Raw genomic sequence first — 23,073 nt, 5'->3', positions numbered from 1 at the left:
TTTAGCTACTGGATGGCTAATATATCAAGATGTTTTTATAGGTAAGTGATGAATTACAAACCACATGTATAGCTGAAAGGTAATAACAATATATTTCAGGTTTAAAAAAACACTGAATGTGCTTGTATTTCTATACCAATAAGATCTAACTATGTCATTGGATATGTTTTAATATTTAAACTGATAGAATTCTATTCACACTGATACTTGGTTTAGAATCCATGCTTCCCCAACTACTATTTTGAATAATATTGTGAAACAAAACAATTTCTTATTAGATTAATGGAAAAAGAATACAGTCATACATAAAAATCACAAGGATAAGAAAGTGATATATTTACGGCTGGGATTTATTTTTCACAGCTTTTACATTTTAAAAGTTATAATCCTACACACGATTACTACAAAGTAGCCTCAGTTGCCATAGTGGGATTTATGTCTGAGTAAACATGGATTGAAATATATTGCAAACTTAGGAATGTATTTCAAAAAGTAAGAAAAACTAAATATATTTAGTCAGTGATTTCAAAATAGATGCATAAAATTCATGAGCCAGTACAAGCTTTATGAGAATAGAATAAAATGTGGCCTATCGTACATGTGAATAGCTACAACATACTACTTAAAATTCTTGATTTTAGGTAACTGTACGTTAAAGCATTTTTCTGTGAGAGATTAGATTTTTCCTACCATTTTAATGTACATGTTTAAAATATTTCTTCAAATTACACAAAATTGTTATAGTCAATTACTCTTGCAATGAAATATAGTTGTAAGTATACTAAATTTGAAAGATGTGAACATTACATTCATTTTGTAGAAGTTCATATAGATGTTTCTGTAATGAATGAGATTCATAATGGAAAACATCTATTGATTGTATTTTGTCCTTTTAAACAGCCTGGATTTAATTTTTCTTTCTTTCTGATTTGATTCCTTTTATATTAGTAAATAGTTAGATCTTATGAATAATTGAATACTCATTTTAGCAGCTCAGTGTCCTGTCATTGTATGTGGGTTGTCATGTAGTTATTACACTTGGTAAATTTGTATTCCTAGTGGAAATGCCATTCATAAAGCAACAAAATGTGCATAAGCAATACATTGTATATATGTATGTGTGTGGAATTTTTGTAAAGCTGTCAAAAATATACTCAAGTTTAGCCTGGCATCCTTTAGCAACAAACTTAGTCTTCCGTTGCTTCCTATTATAAAGTTCTTCTTTATAATGCTGCTTTCATCTTTAGCAGCTGTGAATTGTAGTGGCTTCCAGGAGACTTTATAAGCGCTGACTTTTAGCACTACACCGTCAAATGCTAGGCAGCAACTACTGAAAACTTTTAAGGTTCTTTTACCATTTAGAAGTAGAATGTTGTGAGTTTTCTTACTCAGTGATTGAACCCCGGCAATCTTTCTACTCGAGAAATTAATTATATACATTTATTACTAAGAAATTCTTCTAAAAGATGAAAGAATTTAGATTATCAGAGGCAAATACTATAAATAAATCGCTTTTTTTGCAAGGTATGCCATCAGAACAAGAATCCTGACATACCTCATATAAATTGTAAAGGTACAGTTTGAAAAAGAGAACTAAACTGTGCAAGAGTCTTCATCCTTTTCCTCTGTAACATTGTGCAGTGAAAACAATGTGCGTGCATTGTGTATGCTCAAACACACATCTAGAGAAAAGTTGTTGTTTTTCCTCACAATGGTAAAAGTAGATAAACTTCAGTATTTGGAATATTCCATATTTTCATCCTGGTTAAAATTCAGCCATGGTTACCAACACAGAAAACAAAACCTTTGAAGGATTTTAGGCATATTACTATGTGTAATTTTTACTTTCATTCTAAAATTATTTAAGTTACTGGTTATTATTTTTAGAGATCAAGAAATATTTTTAAAAGATTAGCTATGTAGAATTCTAGTGAAGTTTATTAGCTATGTAGAATTCTAGTGAAGTTTATTGGAAGAAATTAACCAAAATCATGGCTTGTCACAATCAGTAGAAATTATATGGACTTCTGTTAGCAGTATACAGACAAAAAAATGTCTGCATACTGCTAGCAACATATACAGGTATTCTCGACTTAACAGTCAAATTGAGAGTAGCATCTGTCATTGAGCAAAGCAGTCATTAAGTGAGATGTCATGTCTGCCCATGTGGCTGCCCTGCTCAAGTACTGGAATCATGGCATTTCTGCTTGTGGATATTAAGCAATTGTGGATGAAGTTCCAGATAAGGAGCGTGGGTTGGGGGGCATCCCACTCAGGAACTGCAAATTCTCCTTGCCAGAATCCAACCAGGATTTTCAGCCCCCAAGTGGAGAGACACTTGCAAGCTGCCTCTCCAGTGCATCTCCCAGGGCCTCCCCCACTCACCTGAGGGGGCCCTACCCTTTACCGTATCTCGCCAGTCACCACACTTTTTACCACACTGATTCCCACTCTGTGCTAGGATTTCAGTCCCCTCTCTTGCCTGGTTCCATTTGAAAGAGCTGCTTGCTGAAATAGTTCATATCCCTTCTGTGCATGGAAGGGAATTCCTTTGGCAGGATGTAGGAATGGACCTGAAATCTTCAGGATTTTAGAGATTGTAAATAGCAATTGCATGATCCCAGGGTGCTTTGCAAGTCAATCATTCAGATGGTGGTCATGTGACGACAGGGATGATGGTGCAACATTTTGAGACAGACAGAAGTGGTTTACAGACCATAAAACACCCTTTCAGAGGCCATCATAATTCTGGATCATTATTAAACAAATGGCCATAAGCCAAGGACTGCTTGTAATATTATCTGTCAGTTTGAAAACAATGACATCCCTATTAGGCTGTCTGTTTTGCAGGACTTGGTAATAGGCACAGTCACGACAATTTCCTGCTAGATCTCATTTCCTCTTTCTCCCTATAGACCACAGCAACACATTTCACACTGTTCCAGAGGACCCTTTATATGTCCAGGGAGGAGTGGAGTCAAATGCAACCATACAGAATAAACTGCATTTCAATTAAGTTACATTTAGCAAATGAAGTTGCAGAGTGTGTTCTATTTTAATCGTTCTTTTCCATTTTAAATTCTGATTGCTCTTTTGTACAAAGAGAGTGCTGAATTGTTTACTTGTTGTATACAGTAAATAATGTTTTAATATATAGAAGTATTACAAATAGCAAGCTTTTATATCTCTACATTTGCTGTCTAACATGCACCTATGGATTCCAGCTGTATTTTTCTACAGTTTAAGCTTCAAATGACTTAACTTTATACAAACTTCAAGCCAATAGTCAGCAGGAATCAAAAGGGACCCAGTCTGAGAAATGGCCCATTATGACACTGTGCCTTTATTATGTTTTTAGAGAGCATAATAGAGGGTGTTAGTTCAGCTGCAAGCCCCATTCTGCTTTATCTAAGGTTCTTATAAGAGTCCCTTAGAAAAGAAATAATGTTTTTTTAGATATTAGTTGCTGTACTCTTTTTCTTTCCTTTCCTTTCCTTTCCTTTCCTTTCCTTTCCTTTCCTTTCCTTTCCTTTCCTTTCCTTTCCTTTCCTTTCCTTTCCTTTCCTTTCCTTTTCACTGAATTGCTAAATATTTCTTTAACAGCCCAGAAGAAGAGAGAACATTTTCTAGTAAGCATAAAATCACTGAATACCATGTGTTTATGCCACTAGTGGGGAAGAGCCTAGGGGTCAGTATAGATGGACCTTACTACATCTGTTTTTTACTATTTTTTTTGGGGGGGGGAGGGGGAAGACTGTGGTCCACTAGAAAGCCAGAACACTCTATAAGTAAAGTGAAGCAGGAAGGCAAATGCTTGTAAAATCTTTGGCCAATACAATAACATGGGCAAACTCCATGAATGTACATTGTCCTTTTCCAGAGCTAGAAACTATTGCACTGAGGTCAGTTAAAGAGGGAGGGGTTGGGGGTAAGGATTGGAAGCAAAGGGATTTATTTATTTATTTTATTTTATTTTAATCCCATTTATATCCCGCCCTTCTCCGAAGACTCAGGGCGGCTTACCTAGAGGTGTCAGAAACACACATGACCCCCCTCCCACATACACACACACACACACAAAATTTTGGGCAAGACACAAAATCATTACATTTGTTCTTTTTTCAGTAGAAATTGTGAAGGGAGGTTGAAGCTTGCTTTATGATACGTCTGCTTTGTTCTTAAACAGAGAATCAGTGGAACAGAAAGCTTTTTTTTAGTATTCACAAAGAACATTCAGAATGTATATCCATTGTATGCATGCAATGAAGGCATGATAAAAATTCCATCTCTACAAAAATTGAATGACCTTGAAGGCAATCATTTTCTCTGATGGCTCCCCAAATATGGAACACTTAGCCCAGAGATACATCTACCCCTCCTCCTTTCTTTCCGTAAAGGCAAAGCTGTTTGTTGTGTTTATGTATGTCCTTGGTGGTTGATTTTTCAGTGCTTTTTTTCTTAAAGTTTACAGTGTCCAGTCTGTTTTTGCATTAGATTTGATTTTATTTTTATTTATATTAGAGTTACATGAGTTTTGTTTTTGCAATTACAGTGTAAATTATCTAAAGTTTTGAGATAGTTGGAGCTGGATGGTATATAAATCATCATGTAAATTTCAAGATTTTAAAAATGAATGAAGGATAACTGTATTTTGCTTTGTATACTGATTTGGGAATTTCTCCTTGCAACTTTTTTTTAACAATTTCTTTATACAATATAGGAATGAAACATCTAAAAAGTCACTCTCTGATCCAAAAGCAAAATTATATATTTTTTGTATGTATACAAACAGCTGCAGGTATTTGAGCATTTCAAAAGAAAGGAGGAGTCATAAATAAAACTAGGTTCAGGTAGAAAAGTATTACCGTTAGTGGGTGAACCTTTGGTTTAAGTGACTATTATTCAGCCTTTTCTGAAGTTGGTCATAATTCAAGGTATTGGATAAAGCTGTGCTAAGCTACAGTATGCTAAGAGCCACTCTGGTGTAGTGGGTAAGGCAATTTGGTAGACACCATTAATTCTAGTCCTGCCTTACGCACAAAACCAGCTTTATGATCTTGGGCTGGTCCTTTTTTCTCAGCCCTAGGAAGTAAGCAGTGGCAAACCACTTCTGAAAAATCTTGCCAAGAAATCTTCAGGGACTTGTCAGGAACAGAAGAAGAAATTAAAAAATTACTAAGGCTTTGTAAACCAGTACTAATACTTCACATGATTTTGATTCTGTGCCTCTGTTTAAACAACCAAATATTGTATTAGCTTTTTTGGCTGTTGCCACACACTGCTTGCTGACTCATGTTTAAGTGATTGTCTACTAGGACTCCAAAGTCCCTCTCACAGTTACTGTTTTTAAGCCAGGTTTTGCCTAATCTGTAGTTGTACCTTTGGTTTTCCCTGTCCAGGTGTAAAACCTTGCTTTTCTCCACATTAAATATCATTTTGTTAGATAGGCCCCATTGTTCAAGACTGTCAAGATCTTTTTGGATTCCGAGCTTGTTTTCCGACCTTGTGTTGGCTTGTGTTGGCTATTGGCTTGTGTTGGCTTGTGTTGGCTATTCCTGCCAGCTTGGCGCCATCTGCAAATTTGATGAGATCCCCTTCTGTTCCCTCATCTAAGTCATTTATGAAGATATTGAATAGTACTGGGCCTAAGATAAAACCTTGTGGTACCCCTCTGCTTACTTCCCTCCATGTAGATGTAATACCATGTAGTATGGTTTGTCAGCCAGTTACAAATCTATCTGATGGTGATGCTGTCAATCCCACATTTTTCTAGCTTACCAAAAAATAGGTTGTGATTTACTTTGTCCAATGTCTTGCTGAAGTCTAAATATACTATGTCCACAGCATTTCGCTGGTCTACTAATGTAGTCACTTTGTCAAAGAATGAAATAAGATTGGTTTGGCATTCTGTTTTTAACAAACCCATGCTGGCTACTAGTTACAACTTTACTTGTTTCTAGATGTATACAGATCTGTTTTTTGATTATTATTTTCCAGTATCTTCCCAGGTATTGATGTCAGTCTGTAGTTTCCTGGGTCTGTTTTTTCCCCTTTTTTGAAGATGGGAACCACATCAGCTTTTTTCCAGTGCTCAGGAGTTCCCCAGTGCTCCAAGATTTTTAAATATATTATACAATGGTTCTGAGATAACATCTGGCAGCTCCTTCAGAATTCTGGGATGTTATCCATCAGGTCCCGGTGATTTATATTCATCAAGGTCAGACAGATGTTCTCTTACCATTTTCTTTCTTATTTTAATTTTTATTTCTAGTTCATCTTTTACACTTATGTTTTGGTAAGTTGGCCTATAGTTTCTTTTTGTGTGAATACTGATGCAAAGAATGAGTTAAGCACCTCTGCTTTCTCCCTATTGCTTGTTACATCTTCTCTCTTTAGCGGACCAACTGTTTCCGGGACTTTTTTTGTTATTTATAGGTTGAAAGAAACTTTTATTATTATTATCTTTGACTTTTGTTGCAAGTCTTTGTTCATTCTGAGCATTTGCTTTTCTGACTTAATCTTGCAGATTCAGGCTATCTGCTGATATTCTGCCTTAGCTTTCTGTCCCTCTTTCGATTTTTGTACTTATCCTTTTTGTCTTTAGTTTATCAGAGAGATCTTTGTGCAACCATGCTGGTTTCTTCTTGGATTTCTTGTTTTTAATTTTCAGTGGTATTGTGTTGGACTGGGCTTTTATGATTGCATTTTTCAGTGTTTCCCACATTTCTTGAGTTGTTTTCTCCTTTAGGATTTTTATCCATGAAATTTTGCTAAGACTCTCTCTGAGTTTGTTAAAATCGCCTCTTTTAAAGTTTAGGACACTGGTTGGATGATGTTCTATTGCTTGTGTTTGCATTATATTGAATTCCTGTATGACGTGATCACTCTAACCCAGGGGTGTCCAAACTTTTTTCAAAGAGGGCCAGATTGGATGAAGTGAACATGCTGGAGGGCCGAACATGCTGTGTGGGCATGGCCAGCTCAACATCACTTGCGTCAGGGGCACTTGTTCAGAGCTGGGCAGGACTGGGGCAAATCTGAGGGTCTCCGGCAGAGGGGGGATGGGACCGGGGCAAACGCTGGGTCATGGTCCATTGGAGGAGCCTCACTGATATTAAAGGGGGTGGGGGAAGACATGATATTAAAGGGGGTAGGGGAAGACAGTGTGTGAGAGAGACAGAGAGAATCCCTTTTTGTAAGTTTGCTTACTTTGCAATGCTTTCCTTTCTCCACACTTTTGCTTCACTGCTGGCTCAATCTTTCTTTCTCTCTGCCCCCCAGATCTACAGCTGCAGAGGAATTTCGCTCCCTCCCCACAGCCGATCTGTGCAGCAGAAGCATTTTTGAAGCCTCTGGAGCTCGCATCGATGGCCGTGGGGCGATTTGGCAATGCTCCAGCGGCCCGATCCGGGCTTCGGAGGCCTGCAAAATGCTTCTGCTGCCCAAATCAGCTGTGTGGGGGGGGGAAGCGAAATTGCTCTGCAGCCCTAGATCTGGGCAGCAGAGCCATTTTGCAGGCCTCCGATGCCCAGATTGGGCTGCTGGAGCATCATAAAATCACCTCATGGCCATGGATGTGAGCTCCAGAAGTTTTGAAAATGCTTCTGCTGCTCAGATCGGCTGGGGGGGGGACGGGAAAGTGAAATCACTCTGCAGCCCTAGAACGCGCGAGTTTGGAGTTTGGGAAAGTGAGCAGGGCCTTAACATAAAAGGCTGGTTCTGCTTTCAAAAATAGAGAAAGGAGGGACGATTATTGGGCTCCTTGCCTCATTCCCGCTTGAAGCCATCCTTAACAACAAGGAAAAATCTAATCTATCCAACGCTACCCAACATTTCAAATATGTGTGCACTGAGAGGATAGCTATTTTTAAGACGCCAGTCCTGCACATCTACTGTATATCTAGGAATAAATCTCATTAAACTCATGAGGCTGTGAAACACAGACAAAGAGAGAGAGAGAGAGAGAGAGAGAGAGAGCTTCCAATCTTGTGAGCAATTCCAACAGCTAAAGTAGCCTGAGAGAAATTCCAAATCTCCTCACCTTCCCAAACTCCAAACTCGCGCGCCCTACTTCCCTCGCTTGCTTTCTCCAACTCCAAACCCACGTGGAGTTCGGAGAAGGCAAGCGAGGGAAGTAGGCTGTGAAACACAGAATGCGCACACGTGCACACACACACACACACACACACACAGAGAGAGAGCTTCCAATCTTGTGAGCAATTCCAACAGCTAAAGTAGCCTGAGAGAAATTCCAAATCTCCTCACCTTCCCAAACTCCAAACTCGCGCGCCCTACTTCCCTCACTTGCTTTCTCCAACTCCAAACCCACGTGTCTTCCAAGTTTGGGCGGTGACGTCAGGATCAGGCTTCCCTCTCACCGCCCTCCCTCCTGTGGCAGACAGTCTTCTGCTTGCCGCCCTCAATCAGAAGGGAGGGCCATGGGAGGGCCGCATTTACACAGAGCAGGGAGGGCTGTTAGAGGGCCGTATTAAACCGCCCCCCGGGCTGCAAATGGCCCCCGGGCCAGACTTTGGACATGCCTGCTCTAACCCAAAGTTCCTGCAATTACAACTCCCTCTATCACTTCTCCATTAGTAAGAATTAGGTCTAATATAGATTTTCCTCTAGTTCCCTCTTCTATCTTTTGGCTGACAAAGTTGTCAGCTAAGTTGGTTAGGAATCTGTTCGATCTCTCACTTGCTTCAGATTTTGTCTCCCAGTTGATATCTGGATAGTTAGTCTCCCATTACTACTGTGGTATGTTTCCTACATACATTTGTTAATTGATTAGCAAAGAGTTCATCTGTTTCTTCTGCTTAGTTGGGTGGCCTGTAGTATACTTCTATAGCAATTTTTTATTTTTTTTTTATTTTAATTCCATTTATATCCCGCCCTTCTCCGAAGACTCAGGGCGGCTTACAAGCTTAGCAGTAGCCTTCATTCTATGTATATGCCTGCTTGTTAGGGCTTTCACACACACCCCAAGCGGCATTATTACAAAGTCAGCTTAATTGCCCCCAACAATCTGGGTCCTCATTTTACCTACCTCGGAAGGATGGAAGGCTGAGTCAACCTTGAGCCTGGTGGGACTCGAACCTGCACTAATTGCAGGCAATGTCATTCTTTTTTTTATATATTGACCCATATGGATTCTAGGAGGTTTTCATCCTTGGTTTTGTGTATTTCTGTAGAGATATAGTGATCTTTTATGTATAGTGCAATTCTTTTGTTGAGTCTGTTTCTTTTGAATAGTTTATATCCTTCCATCAGTACAATCCAGTCATGAGTTTCATCCCACCAGGTTTCAGTAATGGCAACTATATCATATCTGCCTTCTTTTACTAATACTTCAAGTTTACCCTGCTTGTCCCCTAAACTTTGAGTTTATCATCAACTTTATGATATATTTGATATACTGCCAAAAGCTCAAATCAGTTTCTTACAATTTTAGGTTTTGCTGCATACTGCCTTAAATGAATATTCTAAAAGATACTTTATTAATGCTTTAAATGAATAAATTAAGTATAGAAGCTTAATTTGAATGGAAAGTCCTCTTGTGAAAATAATATCATTTTGTAGATACACATGTAATCAGTTATATTCTGCCTTTTTGCATCCATGGAGAGCAGGGGTGTCAAACTCGCAATGTCATGTGATGTGTCATGACGTATCACGACTTTTTCCCCATTGCCAGAGCTGGGGTGGGCGTGGTTTCGGCATGATGCATCCGGCCCGCAGGCCAGCAGTTTGACACCCCTGATGTAGAGCACTAAGAGACTGGAAAAGTTCAGAGTAAATAAACCAAAAAAATCCTTTTCTCTGTCAGGTGTGCATTTTAATTATTATACCAAGAATCCCCACAATTTAAAAGTTATGTACTACATTTTAAAATATATATGTTGTTGCATCTTACTATAATGAGCTATAAATACTTTCCTCCCTTTCACTATTTGAAAGACACAATCAGCATTTTCTCTCTCTGCGTATATCTGTGAGGGAGAGACATTATTAAACATTAAATCAGTGGGGCAAATACTATAGTAAATTATATAGATTGCTATCAAAGAAAATATAATTCTGCAAATTTTTCAAGCCTTATCAAATTTAGGTAGCTATATAATTTATGTAAGGAATTTGTGTTCTGTCTTTTACAATTAAAAACAATTCCTGCAGGCAACTTTGAAAAGAAACCATAAACACAGTGTATCAATCAACAGAATGTAAAAACTAACTACTAACTTAAAATCATTAAAGACAATAACTAAACCATCTGAGAAAGAATTTCATGCTTCAAACAGAATATATTACAGCACTAATTTTATTGATACATTACATGGTGATACAATATTGGGCTGGAAAAATGCAGAAAAGATGAGCAAGTTCACGCTTTAGATACAGATATGTAGGGCAATGCATTGATTAGTTGTCAGTTAGTCAGTATGGTTTGCTATTCAAGATTGTTGACTTTCATTGCAAGGACATGTCCTCCAATAACTGTAAAGATCTAAAATGTGCAAGCAGGGTTAAATGAATAGAGTGCCTCTCTACTTTGCAATTTAATGGAGCCTCGCCATTGAAGCATTTTCCAATTTCAAAAGCAGAGATTTATTTAAGAGAAAGCTAGTGGACAATTTATTATTTTTCCTAGACATTTCCTAGACATTATTTTTCTAGACTTATAGTAGTTGATGAAATTACCAGTAAGGAAAACTTCCCAAAATTTTGCTCATGAATTATTTGCATTAAGTTTGCCTCAAAACTTAACATAAAATAGAAAAGGCAATTTATCAATAGGCACTGGGTAATCCTAACTCTTGTTAACTGTCTTGAAGTTAACAAGTTCTTGAGTTAATAGTTCTATAACACTTGAAAGCAAGAACAAGCCTCCTAGTCATGTATAATATTTACATACAGGTAGCCCACACTGACTAGTTGACAACTAATCAATGCATTGCCCTACATATCTGTATCTAAAGCGTGAACTTGCTCATCTTTTCTGCTTTTTTCCAGCCCAATATTGTATCACCATGTAATGTATCAATAAAATTAGTGCTGTAATATATTCTGTTTGAAGCATGAAATTCTTTCTCAGATGGTTTAGTTATTGTCTTTAATGATTTTAAGTTAGTTACAATCTTAATGGAGACTGCCCCCGGGTAGTCCCAAATAAACTTTTTCAAGAGGCAACTCGACTTTCTTGTTTTTCTTTGAAGACTTGTCGCTTCTCATCCAAGAAGCTTCTTGGATGAGAAGCAAAACATCTTCAAAGAAAGACAAGGAAGTCCAGTTGCCAATCAGGACCTGGATAACTGAGGATGTCCATAGATGCCCATTAGGGTAGAAGGTTGGGACTTGAAATGAATTGCATCAAAGTAATGACCATCCATCCTTGCTCTCCCTAGCGCATTCATTAAAGAAATGCACAGGTTGTTAAGTGGGATTTCAGGGGTGGGGAAGATCCTGGGAGGTCTAGTGCAGGCACAAGCCCATGCTTCTCACCCTAGGGTGCCTCTCATGCCATGTGCCACACAGCTGACTGTCTTACCAGAGAGAAACAACGGGGAAGGAAAATGCTGGGAACTCTGTGTTTCCTAATTCTGCTCCTGCCCTTCCTTCTCCCAAGGTGCCCTGTCTTTATGGGGCAAAAAAAAAAGACCAGTTCCCTAGCCTTTCAGCTCTTTCTGCTTCAATCAGCTGGCTGCCAGTTTGGTTCCTGATAACGTTCAATAAAACAATCATTATGAAAAGAATCAGAATCAGATGATTCAGGAAATCATGCATTTATTATAGTGGGATTTCTCTGACCATTCATGAATCAGGAAAATCATACATTTCAAAAGAAATATAATCCAGGCATTTAATTTTTTTATCTATCACATACCCCCACCTTAGTTTCAAAGGACTTTCAGACATATTTCCTTGTTCTGATGAAGACCATGAATAAAAGTCTTTCAGAGTTTCAGACACACACACACACACACACACACACACACACACACACACACACACACCCCTAGCATTTAAGGCTCCTGGCTGTGGCTCTTCCTTGACTACTTTCTCTTATTGCCATTGCTCTTCCTGTAAGTTTTCCTATCAGTTGCTTACTGATTGAGTTCGGGGTAGAGAAAGACAGCAGGCCCTGGAAATCCTCTTCAAGACCCAGCTCTGGCGTGTCTTCTGACCTTTTGTATTTCACATGTACAGTGGTGCTGAAAAGTTTAGGAACCCTTTTTAATCTTCAATATTTCTGCATAAATATGATCCACACAAGTAATAAAAATAGACAAAGTGAACCCATTTAAACAAATGTGTAGAAAACAATATACTTGTTCATTTATTCATTGAGTCAAGTGATCCAAAGCTACATATTTGTGTGCACCAAGGTGAGCAAATCCCTGACAGGTTGTTTGTCTCCAGCTTTACCCAACCAGGTTTTGATCATGTACTTCACATCTGATGGTTCATTCACTACAAAATCATGGATGAACGTAATCTTATGGCAGATGAAAGTGGCATTTACCATCTCAGTTAGTTCCAGCCTTTTTCTTTCCAATCTTTTAATCTGGTCTCTCTCAGTTCTACCTTCACTGCCACATGTTTTGACTTTACCTTTTTAAAACCCTCACCAGCTCATTTTACATAGGCTCCAAGCCAAATAAAGGCAATGTGATCGCCATTCTGAGGCTCAGCAATATCTTAATGCTTCCTTTGACAGCTTTTTAAAGAAATGATTGAATACGCTAACAAAACAAAACAAATGTTGTAATAGATTTAGTTTGCAAGAAAGTACGTGTTATTTTAAACTATAAGTTCATGCTTCATACATAGCAAGCCTCTCTCTCTCTCTCTCTCTCTCTCTCTCTCTCTCTCTCTCTCTCTCTCTGTGTGTGTGTGTGTTATCTGCAAATGCTATTAATATTTGTCAGTCTTCATTCTTTTTAATATAATGCAAACAGTTATGTTGTAAATAATAGTAAATTTTAATAATTTCAATAGCAGAAAATTGAAAATAATCTTAGTTCCATTTAGTTCACCCCTCACCCTTCTCTTCGTTAAACTACACATACCCAATTCCAGCAACCGTTCCCTATATGTTTTAGCCTCCAGTCCCCCAATCATCTTTGTTGCCCTTCTTTGTACCCTTTCTAGAGTCTCAACATCTTTTTTACATCGTGGTGACCAAAACTGGATGCAGTATTCCAGGTGTGGCCTTACCAAGGCATTGTAAAGTGGTATTAGTACTTCACGTGATCTTGATTCTATCCCTCTGTTTATGCAGCCTAGCACTGTGTTGGCTTTTTTGGCAGCTGCAGCACACTGCTGGCTCATATTGAAGTGATTGTCTACTAGGACTCCGAGATCCCTCTCACAGTTACTACTATTGAGCAAGGTACCACCTATACTATACCTATGCATTTGATTTTTCCTGCCTAAATGTAGAACCTTACTTTTTTCACAATTGAATTTCATTTTGTTAGATAGTGCCCAGTGTTCGAGTCTGTCCAGATCCTCCTGTATCTTAAGCCTATCTTTTGGAGTATTGGCTATTCCTGCCAGCTTGGTGTCGTCTGCAAATTTGATGAGTTCCCCATCTATCCCCTCATCCAAATCGTTGATGAAGATGTTGAAGAGCACTGGGCCCAGAACAGAGCCCTAGGCCACCCCACTACACACTTCCTTCCATTTACATGCGGTTCCATTGAGGACCACACGCTGAGTACGGCCTGTCAGCCAGCTACGAATCCATCTGGTGGTGATGCTATCTAACCCACATTTTTCTATCTTATCAAGTAGTAGGTTGTGATCTACTTTATCAAATACCTTACTGAAGTCCAAGTAAATTATATCTACAGCATTCCTCTGGTCCGCTAATTTTGTCACTTGGTCAAAGAATGCAATAAGATTTGTCTGGCATGATCTGTTTTTGACAAACCCATGTTGACTTTTAGTGATGACTTTGTTTGCATCAAGGTGTTCGCTGATTTGTTGTTTGATTATCTTTTCCAGAATCTTCCCAGGTATTGAGGTCAGGCTGATAGGTCTGTAGTTTCCTGGATCTATTTTTTTCCCTTTTTTAAAGATGGGAACTACATCAGCTCTCTTCCAGTCCTCTGGTAGTTCCCCAGTGCTCCAGGATCTTTGAAATATATAGTTCAGTGGTTCTGAGATCACGTCTGCCAGTTCCTTGAGAACTTTGGAGTGTAATCCATCTGGTCCTGGTGATTTGAACTCGTCTAGGCTGGACAGGTGCTCACTTACCATTTTCTTGCCTATCTTAACTTGCGTTTCTATTCTGTTTTTTATGGCACTGTTTTTGGTAGGTTGGACTGTTTTTTCCCTTTGTGTAAAGACAGATGCAAAAAATGAGTTAAATAGTTCTGCTTTCTCCCTGTTGCTTGTCACCTTCTTGCCATTTTCCCCCACTAATGGACCAATCATTTCCTTAACTTTTTCTTGTAATAATCAGATCTCATCTGCTTTCTGAAAGTAACAAATGAAAGTTCAGAATTGGTCACACATGCTGAGGGAAGTCAGCTCCCCAGAGAAGGAAATATTAAAAGGGCAGAAAAACATATTTCCTAAAAAGAAATTGAAGAACCAGGAAAGCAAGCCCAGTTTTCTTAATAGTCCCAGGTCTCCTTCCCCCCCCCCCCAAGCAGAAAACCAGTCCTAAAGACATGCAAATGTGAGCCATCAAGAAGGTTGGAGCCAGGAGCTTAGGTAGACAAAGGCTTAACATCTACATACTCCAGCCCCAGGGAAGCAAGGGCTGGGACATACCCACAACCAGCAAGATTCCTAGAAGGGCACACCTGGACTCAGGGTACATGACACAGGAAATAGCCTCAAACAGGAACCAGAAATAACTCCAAACAATAGAGTCCAGGGGGTATTAAAAACCCACTACCCAGATGTGGTCAGTCCTTTTTCTGTTGGATCCATACTTCTTTCTGGCTTTCCTCTGCAATAAACTGTAACCCTCTTCCCAAAGCAGTCTCCATGTTTTTTATCCCTGGCTTGGATGGAATCATGATGAAGACTTTTCTTCCTACACATGCACTTACTATTCTGCGACAACGTAAAAACAAACTGATCTATTTAGGTGTTTTTATGAAGACACGGAGAGAACAAGCAGCAGGTTTTCAAATGTGATGAGAGTATGTTCAGAAAGTTTTCATATTTGGTTGAGTTTTGGCAGTATGTTTTTCTTGGCGTATCTGAAGCTTGGTGAAGATTATATAGTATCTAAACTTCGGAAGGAAACGGAAAGAAATATTTATGGAACTGTTACATAAGAAAGTCAATTTTTCTTACTCTTTTTTATTACTAAAACGATTCTAGTTTTTACAGAATGAGAATGCTGAACGAATCCTTCAGTTACATAAAATTAAAAAAATCAGAAAAGCTATCAACTTAAGGCAATGGGGTAATTATATAACAATATTTATGTTTACTGTTTCCGTACTGAAAGTTTAGTTATATCTAAGGGATAATTGTTGGTGGGCTTCATAAATCTTGGGACCTATTCTCTAGTACAACAGTAATCTGTATTTCTAGCAGATAGTATATTGTGGGAACTGATAGATTTGGTCAGCAGTCTGTTTTTATGGCAATGAAGTGCTAACTATCACAAATGTACTCTTCATCTTGAAAGGTACAGCTGTCTCCCATTTGTTTCCAAGGTCTATTTCCTTCTCCAGTAGGCTCAAAGCTGTTTCTAAAAGAAGAAAGGTTGTATATTTAGCCTGAAATACATACTGTGAACAGCTTAAAACAATTAGATGATGAGAGTATTATTGTCAGTCTTCTTTTGACAGTCGTCTTAAAATATTCAAAATACATATCCAATGAAGCAAAAGGATATATAACTGAATGTAATCATAGCGCTGTTCGTATGATTCTCAGTTTTATGTACAGTTTTGCAGTCTTTCCATCTATACAATGCTCATAAGTACAAAAGATACACTTCCTATAACCTGTACTATATGAGAATTTCTTAATGCAGATGTGTACATTGAGAGAAAAGTTGTAGTGTCCTTCTAATGTCATATTATTGGCAGAGTACTGTTTCAAACTCCTTTAAATGATGTCATCTTTAGATTATCTCCAAACAGCTTATCGCTAGTGCTGTTTTTAATATTGCTTTATTAGCCTGCCTTGTTCTTACACTGCATTTTTTATTTAATAGTTAATCAAGTTCTATCAATTTTGGTTCGTCTCTGGTGACTATATAAACAAAGGCTTGCCATCTTCACTTGTCTTAATAGCTTTTTCGAAGGCATTGCAATGGACTTTTTGATTCCTGTCTTCCTACCTTATCCCTTGTTATTCTCTTCTCCTTTCTTCAGCCTTGCCAATCATGATTTTACTCTTGTTCATCGCTTGTTTGCATTGCATGGTTCAAATATGTAACTTCTGCTTGCTGATCTTTGCCTTAATGGATGGTTTACCTTTATTTGGTCTAGGACTGTTTGATAGGTTCTTTTTGCAGTCCAATTTATACTCATAGGAACCATCTCCAGATCCATAAATCAGAAATGCCATTGTTGTTTCTGTTCTTCTTTTTCAGACTCTTTCTCCATCATCCATATTCATTGAAAAGACTATTGCTTTCATTTTTCTAATCTGTGTTATTATATAAATGTCCTTGTGACAGACTGTCATTCTTTCAAATGATTAGTTAAATGTACTATTTCTGGCTGACAATCTTGAGTCTAGGAAAGAAATGAGAAAAGAATAGATAAGGGATTTCTCACCAAGAGAGTATCTCATGGCAGCAAGAAAGCTGAAACTGACTAAGAAGCTGGCAAAGAATAGGAGAAAGAGAAGAGAAAAATAACTACATAAGAAAAATAAATAAATTAGGCAGTCTTAGGCTGCTAAACAGATGCGTATTCTGGGCACTGTCTAATAGGATTCATCATTAAATTTGCCATGTAAGAAAGAGGATGAGATCTGTCTACCCTGTAGAGATATCCAGGGGGAAGAGAGGAGTCCATCCTACAGAGTTATCCAGAAAGTGCATTGGGAATTGAAGAACCCCCCCCCAAAGAAGTTCAAGTTAAGCTAGCCATAAAAGTTATATTAACTAAAGCCCTTGAGTAACCCTTTGGGGAATTTAATAACAGCTACACTTTAGGGTAGGCACATTGTCATTTAATCAGAAGCAATATTGTCAACAGAGAGATAGTTTATTTAAATTGTAAAGCAACTAGTTTCATTAAAGCATTGGCCTTTAATGACAAAAGTAGGAAGAACTGTAGGCATCTATTTGTAGGCTTTAGTTATATCCTATTTGCTTTGCTATCTGACTCGAGAATCAGTGTCTTGTTATGCTAATAATAAAGAAAGCTCCACCTTGATTGTGTAAGATATAATTTAAATTAGAAAGGGAGTTTTCTCCCATTTTCAAGGATCTGTCACAATACCTGAACCACACTAATGTGCGTTCCAAGATTCCTAACAATTTCTTGATCTTGCCTACCTCAAAGGGCTGTCAAAACCTTTTCTGCTTTAGAATACACCTAACACAGTGATGGCGAACCTTTTAGAGACTGAGTGCCCAAAAAATGGCCCCACCCCCACCTTGGCCCCACTCTGCCCCCCCATCGCACCCACTCTGCCCCCACTCACCCTGCCCCAGCTCCACCTCCACTCACCTGCAGGGCCACTCACTGCCTCCATGGCCAGCCGCAGATCACCCAGGCAACCCAGCAGCATCAACTGCACACGATGGGGTGTGAGAGCAGAGTCTTGTCCCCGCTGCCCAGCTGCCATGTCCTTGGCTGCGCTGCTTTGCGTGGGCCATGCCAGGGTGCGACTCTCCTCTGGGGGGGCTGTTGGGGAGTGGGAGGGACGGGGTTGGGATAATGGCGTGCGGGCCCACAGAGAGGGCTCTGAGTGCCGCCTCTGGCACATGTGCCATAGGTTTGCCACCACTGGCCTAACAGAGTTAAGGCAGAATTATTGTGAGTTTCTTTCTCAAAATGTTTTTCCCACAACTCAGATAAACTTTCTATAACAGCTCTTCATCCTTCTGACATTCAATCATGTTAGTGTAATTAGTGTTGAATCAGTGCAATCAGTGTAATTAATGTTTAATCTTGACTAGACAAATGCAAGTTCCAACTTCCAGGTAATAATGAAGCTCTCTGGGTATCCTTGACTCAAGTTATACTGCTATATAAACTGCTTCACAGGAATATTTCAAGGTACAGGGAGACATTCCTTATTAACATCTTGCTGAAATCAAATGTGAAAAAATAGGATTAGGAAAATTACTAATTAAAAAAAATCTTTGTGGTTTCCCTATTAATTACTTAAAAACCTCACACACAGTTGTCCAGTGCTGTCCATTCTAGTTCCTGTAGTTGTTGAGTGTGAAAAAAACATATGTACGGTATCTTAATGTATATATTTTCTCACTTTTACACCTCCTTTCTGTCCTATGTCATATTGCATTTTCAAACCCAATCTGTATAGTATTTTGCAAGTTTCTTTATCAATGGGTATTTATGATTTACATTTAAATTTTTCATTTGTCATTCATTTAAAATTTACTGATACCATAGGAGGAGACTCGGGTTACTTTATAGTAATCGAAAATCAAAACTAGTCTTTTAACATCTTTTCTAACAAATTTTATAGAAAGGCATAAGCTTTCATCTAATGAAGTAGCTGATCAAGTGAGCTACAACTCATGAAAAGCTTGTGTCTTTTCATAAAATTTGTGTGTGGGGGGGATTTACTTGTCTCCATCTGAATTTTGACTAGAATTTGCTGTTTATTTTTGTGCTTTCTTGCCATCTCACTAGTAAATTGCCACATCTATCTATGTTATTCATTCATTTTCAAAGAGTGGCATCTGACAAATGTTTTTTTTGTACTGTTTCACAGTATTTCAGACTAAATGACCTCCAAGGTCCCTTCCAACTTTATTATTATTATTATTAGTTCCTCTTTCCTCTATCAAGCATTATTTATTTATTTATTTATTTATTGATGGGATTTATATCCCGCCCTATCTCCCGAAGGACTCAGGGCGGCTAACAACAAAACATATAATAAGTACAGAAATCAAGATAAAAATGAAATTGAGAACATCAGTGCAATAAATTAAAATTAGAAAATTTAAAAAATGAATTAAAAATACTAAATATAAATTAATTAAAATGCCTGTCAGTCTAGGTCAGCCTGGTGGAACAGGTGTGTTTTGAGGCCGCGGCGAAAGGATTGGAGGTATTGGGCCATCCGAAGCTCAGGGGGGAGCTGATTCCATAGGGTTGGCGCTCCCACAGAGAAGGCCCTCCCCCTGGGGGTCGCCAGCCGACATTGCCTAGCTGACGGTACCCTGAGGAGGCCCTCTCTGTGTGAGCGTACTGGACGATGGGAATTTGTTCCCGGCAGTAGATGGTCCTGCAAGTATCCCGGACCTAAGCCATGTAGGGCTTTAAAGGTAAGTACCAGCACCTTAAATCTCACCCGGAGGGCAACTGGTAGCCAATGCAGCTCACGCAGGAGGGGTGTAATATGGGAGTATCGGGGAGCTCCCATCACAACCCGTGCAGCTGCATTCTGCACCAGCTGAAGCCTCCGGGTGGTCTTCAAGGGCAGCCCCATGTAGAGAGCATTACAGTAATCAATACGGGAGGTAACGAGTGCGTGGGTGACTGTACGTAGGGCATCTCGGTTCATGAAGGGGCGCAATTGGTATATAAGACGAATCTGTGCAAATGCCCCCCTAGCCACGGCTCCAATGTGATCTTCAAAACTGAGTCGTGAATTTAGGAGGACGCCCAGATTGCGTGCTCTATCAATGGGAGGTAACATCTCTCCTCCTATAGTCAGAGATGGAACCTCTTGGACTAAACGAGATGACGGTATGTACAGCCACTCAGTCTTGGCCGTATACAAACTAGCAGTCATAAAAAGGAAGGTAAATATGTTCCTTGTCTGATAGAGTTTTATTTTTGCTTCCTTTCCATATTAACCTAAATGCTGAGCATTTCCATTTTTAGTTCTCTCCAATGTGAAAAATGACAGCTTACTAAAAAAAAAAACCAGAAGGGAAAAACTGTTAAGGACATATGAAGTGCCCAATTGTTGATATCAGGAAAGCTTTGAGCAGTTTTCCTTTGATTCTCTAGGCAGACAGACTTACGTGTTCTTTGACAGTGTCACATAAAACAGTATTTAGTCTATTCTATTTTTAACATGCTGCTCTTCAGACAAAAAACATTACAGTGATATAAAAAGAGAATTAAGAGTTAAAATGGTTTTTCAAAACCAATGTTGTTTTCAATGTTGCTTGTACATCTGCATCGCTATGAATACTTACATAAAATTAAGATAAACATTTACGGTAAATATTGCTTTGATTTGGTATATATTTTTAAAGGCTCTCAAATAATCACATCTAGGATTCCTTCCTAAATCAAGAGGCTTTCAGATAAAGTAATCTTTGGAAAATAATTTTCAGTATAACTTTCTGTAAGAGTCACATGACTTCATTTTGCCTGCCTTTAAATGCAGGAATAACAATGATAGTAATAGAAAATATTTCCAGATTAGAATGACAGAAAAATCTCCTTTTGACACTGAAATAACAACTAGATATCAAGCCTCTTGATTTAGGCGGGAATCCTAGATGTGATTATTTGAGAGCAAGGTCCATCCAGTTCAGTAAGGTTTGCTTCTCTATAGATTTCCACAGAATTACATTGTAATCTAAGAATATTTGCTTAATAATAATTGATTTTACAAGTAGTCATAAGTACAATATAAAATACAGAGTGGGAACAACAGCAGCTGTAAGGCTAAACACAGTAACAATTTTCCTTGCAACACAATTTCCTTGCGTTGCTACAATTGATTCTTCTTTACAATCTTATGTGAAGAATTGGGGAGTATTTCAGGGCAGATCTGAGGCACGCACAAAAGGTGGAAAGAATTTCTCTGTATGAGAAGTATAGTTACAACTTGTGGGGTGTCATTTAGTACTTCTAATAATGACCAAATACTCTTATCTAGCACCTACAGAATCATTAGTAGAGTATATTGTCACCTAAAATATCCTATTATTATGGTTTGCCTTTAGCTGGCACGGCAAAATATTGTAATGTTTCAATAGTATTACATACTCATATACTTATCACAAAACAGTATGCTTTAATATAGCATGTCAATGAAGTTTTAAAGTGGTAACAGAATATATAATCTGTACAATATGCTAGGTTATTTCAATTAATTATTTTTCTTCACTCATTCTAGAATGATGTGGTATGATTCTCAATCCTGGTAGTAATTCAGGAAGTTGATAAATATAGACAGGGGCAAAACGCCCCAATATTTAAAATATACTTTCTGTGATTCAATTGGTAATACATAGACATCAAGATTATTAGCCACCAATGACTCCACAGAAAACCATTTTGCTTTGCTGATTAAGGTGGTGGATGAAGAGACAGGAGACTCACGTTTTAGTTCCTCCTCAGCCACAGAAGCTCACAGGGTGATTTGGGGGCCAAATCTCTCAGCCCTTCTGTTTCACAGGTTTGCAAAATAGGAGCAGGATACAAGATGTCTGCCATCTTGAGCTTTTACACAAAAGGTAGAATATAAATAAAATAATTCCTCTATGAATTTGTCTAATCCAGAGTCACATAATTAAATGACATGTAACACACATTTGTTTGTTTAATTTTTATAACTGGCCATTTCACCCCAGTGACTCTTGAGAGAGGAACAAATCTAAAATAATTAAATAGAAAGATACTAGCTTTCAGGTTTTGAGATACTTGATAAACATTGTATAACATGGAGATGTTAATCTGCGACTGAATTTGACATGATCATGTATGTTTTAATTGTTCTTTAGCTAGTGCAGTTCACAATTTAAACAAAAGGTGGCAAGATTTTCAAACATACCTAGTCCAAGGGTATTTGGTGATTACTTATTACCCTTATAATTTCTTTCAAAGCAAGAAAATCAAACATAGTCATAAAAGAATAGAAGCATCTATTTCATTTGGATAGTCTATATTTATTTACTAAAATTTCCTTTGAAAAATTGGATTTCAGTCATAGAGACAAAAAGCAAAACTTTTTTACATAAAGGCTTGTGAAAGCTAATTTAAATGATTGTTTAAGCAGTATTTTGGATTTCTTTGTAAAGTGTTATGCTTAAAAAATTAATAGAACTTCACTATTCTGTTGTTGCTTAGGAATAAAAAAAATGACGTACTAAGAAAAGAAGAGACAAATGAAAGTACGTATGGGAGCAAATGAAAATGTATTGTAAAAGTGGAAAGCCCAGCATAAATCACTTTAATAATGTCTAAAATATATTAAGGGAGAGATGATCCCTGAGTTCCAGTATTACAAGTGAAAAATCTCAAATAACGTGTCTGCAGACATACATGTGCACATATGCACACTCTCCCAACACATATTAAGCAGAAGCTTGTACAACCAGATTCCTTCTGATTTTGGGCTAACAGACTAACCTGGCTTTTTTCCTACAAATATTAGCAGACACAGTTAGTTTGTGTCTCCTAGTGTTTATCCCAATGTTCCTAGTGAAGCATTTTTTATTTTTTGGAAATATTTCTTTTAATGAGTGCGTATCTGCTGATTAGGAAGACTTAACAACTCAGTTGTCTGATGGGGTTATAAAGAAGCATTTGAAGCAGAGGTGTTCAGCCATTGCAAAGCATGAGATACTGGTAGGGTAAGGCCTACCTCAGGTAGTGCCAGCTCCTAACTTCTGCCTCCATAAAGCTGGACAGCTACAACAAACTGAATCTGGCCGCATCTTGTGAAGGGTAAAAAAAGAACAGTGAAGGCTCAGAGAACATATTCTCAAAATGTTCTTAGTGAAGAAAAGCTATTCCTATTAGGGAATAATTTTTACTCTCCAGCTGCTATTTTTGTTCCAGCTGCATCAGTAGGAAGCCCTTTTCCTTGCTACCAGCTGTTACCTCCTCCTAAAGAAATTGGAATCCTAGGTAGGAGATGGCATGTCATTACAGCCACTTCTTCGCAAATGTGAAAAGGAAGTTTGTTCAGCAAAAC

At 38.2% G+C, this 23,073-nt stretch overlaps 1 protein-coding gene across 7 annotated transcripts in view; it reads left to right on the top strand.

The window, feature by feature from the left end:
* Positions 1–23,073, top strand: part of IQSEC1 (IQ motif and Sec7 domain ArfGEF 1) — a 332,174-nt gene that overhangs the window by 193,388 nt on the left and 115,713 nt on the right. The window lies entirely within an intron of this gene.

This window comes from Vipera berus (assembly GCF_964194415.1).
Source record: "Vipera berus genome assembly, chromosome: 2".
NCBI lineage: Eukaryota > Metazoa > Chordata > Lepidosauria > Squamata > Viperidae > Vipera > Vipera berus.
Note: the sequence above shows the minus strand (reverse complement) of the source record. Positions and strands in the feature narration are given on the sequence as shown.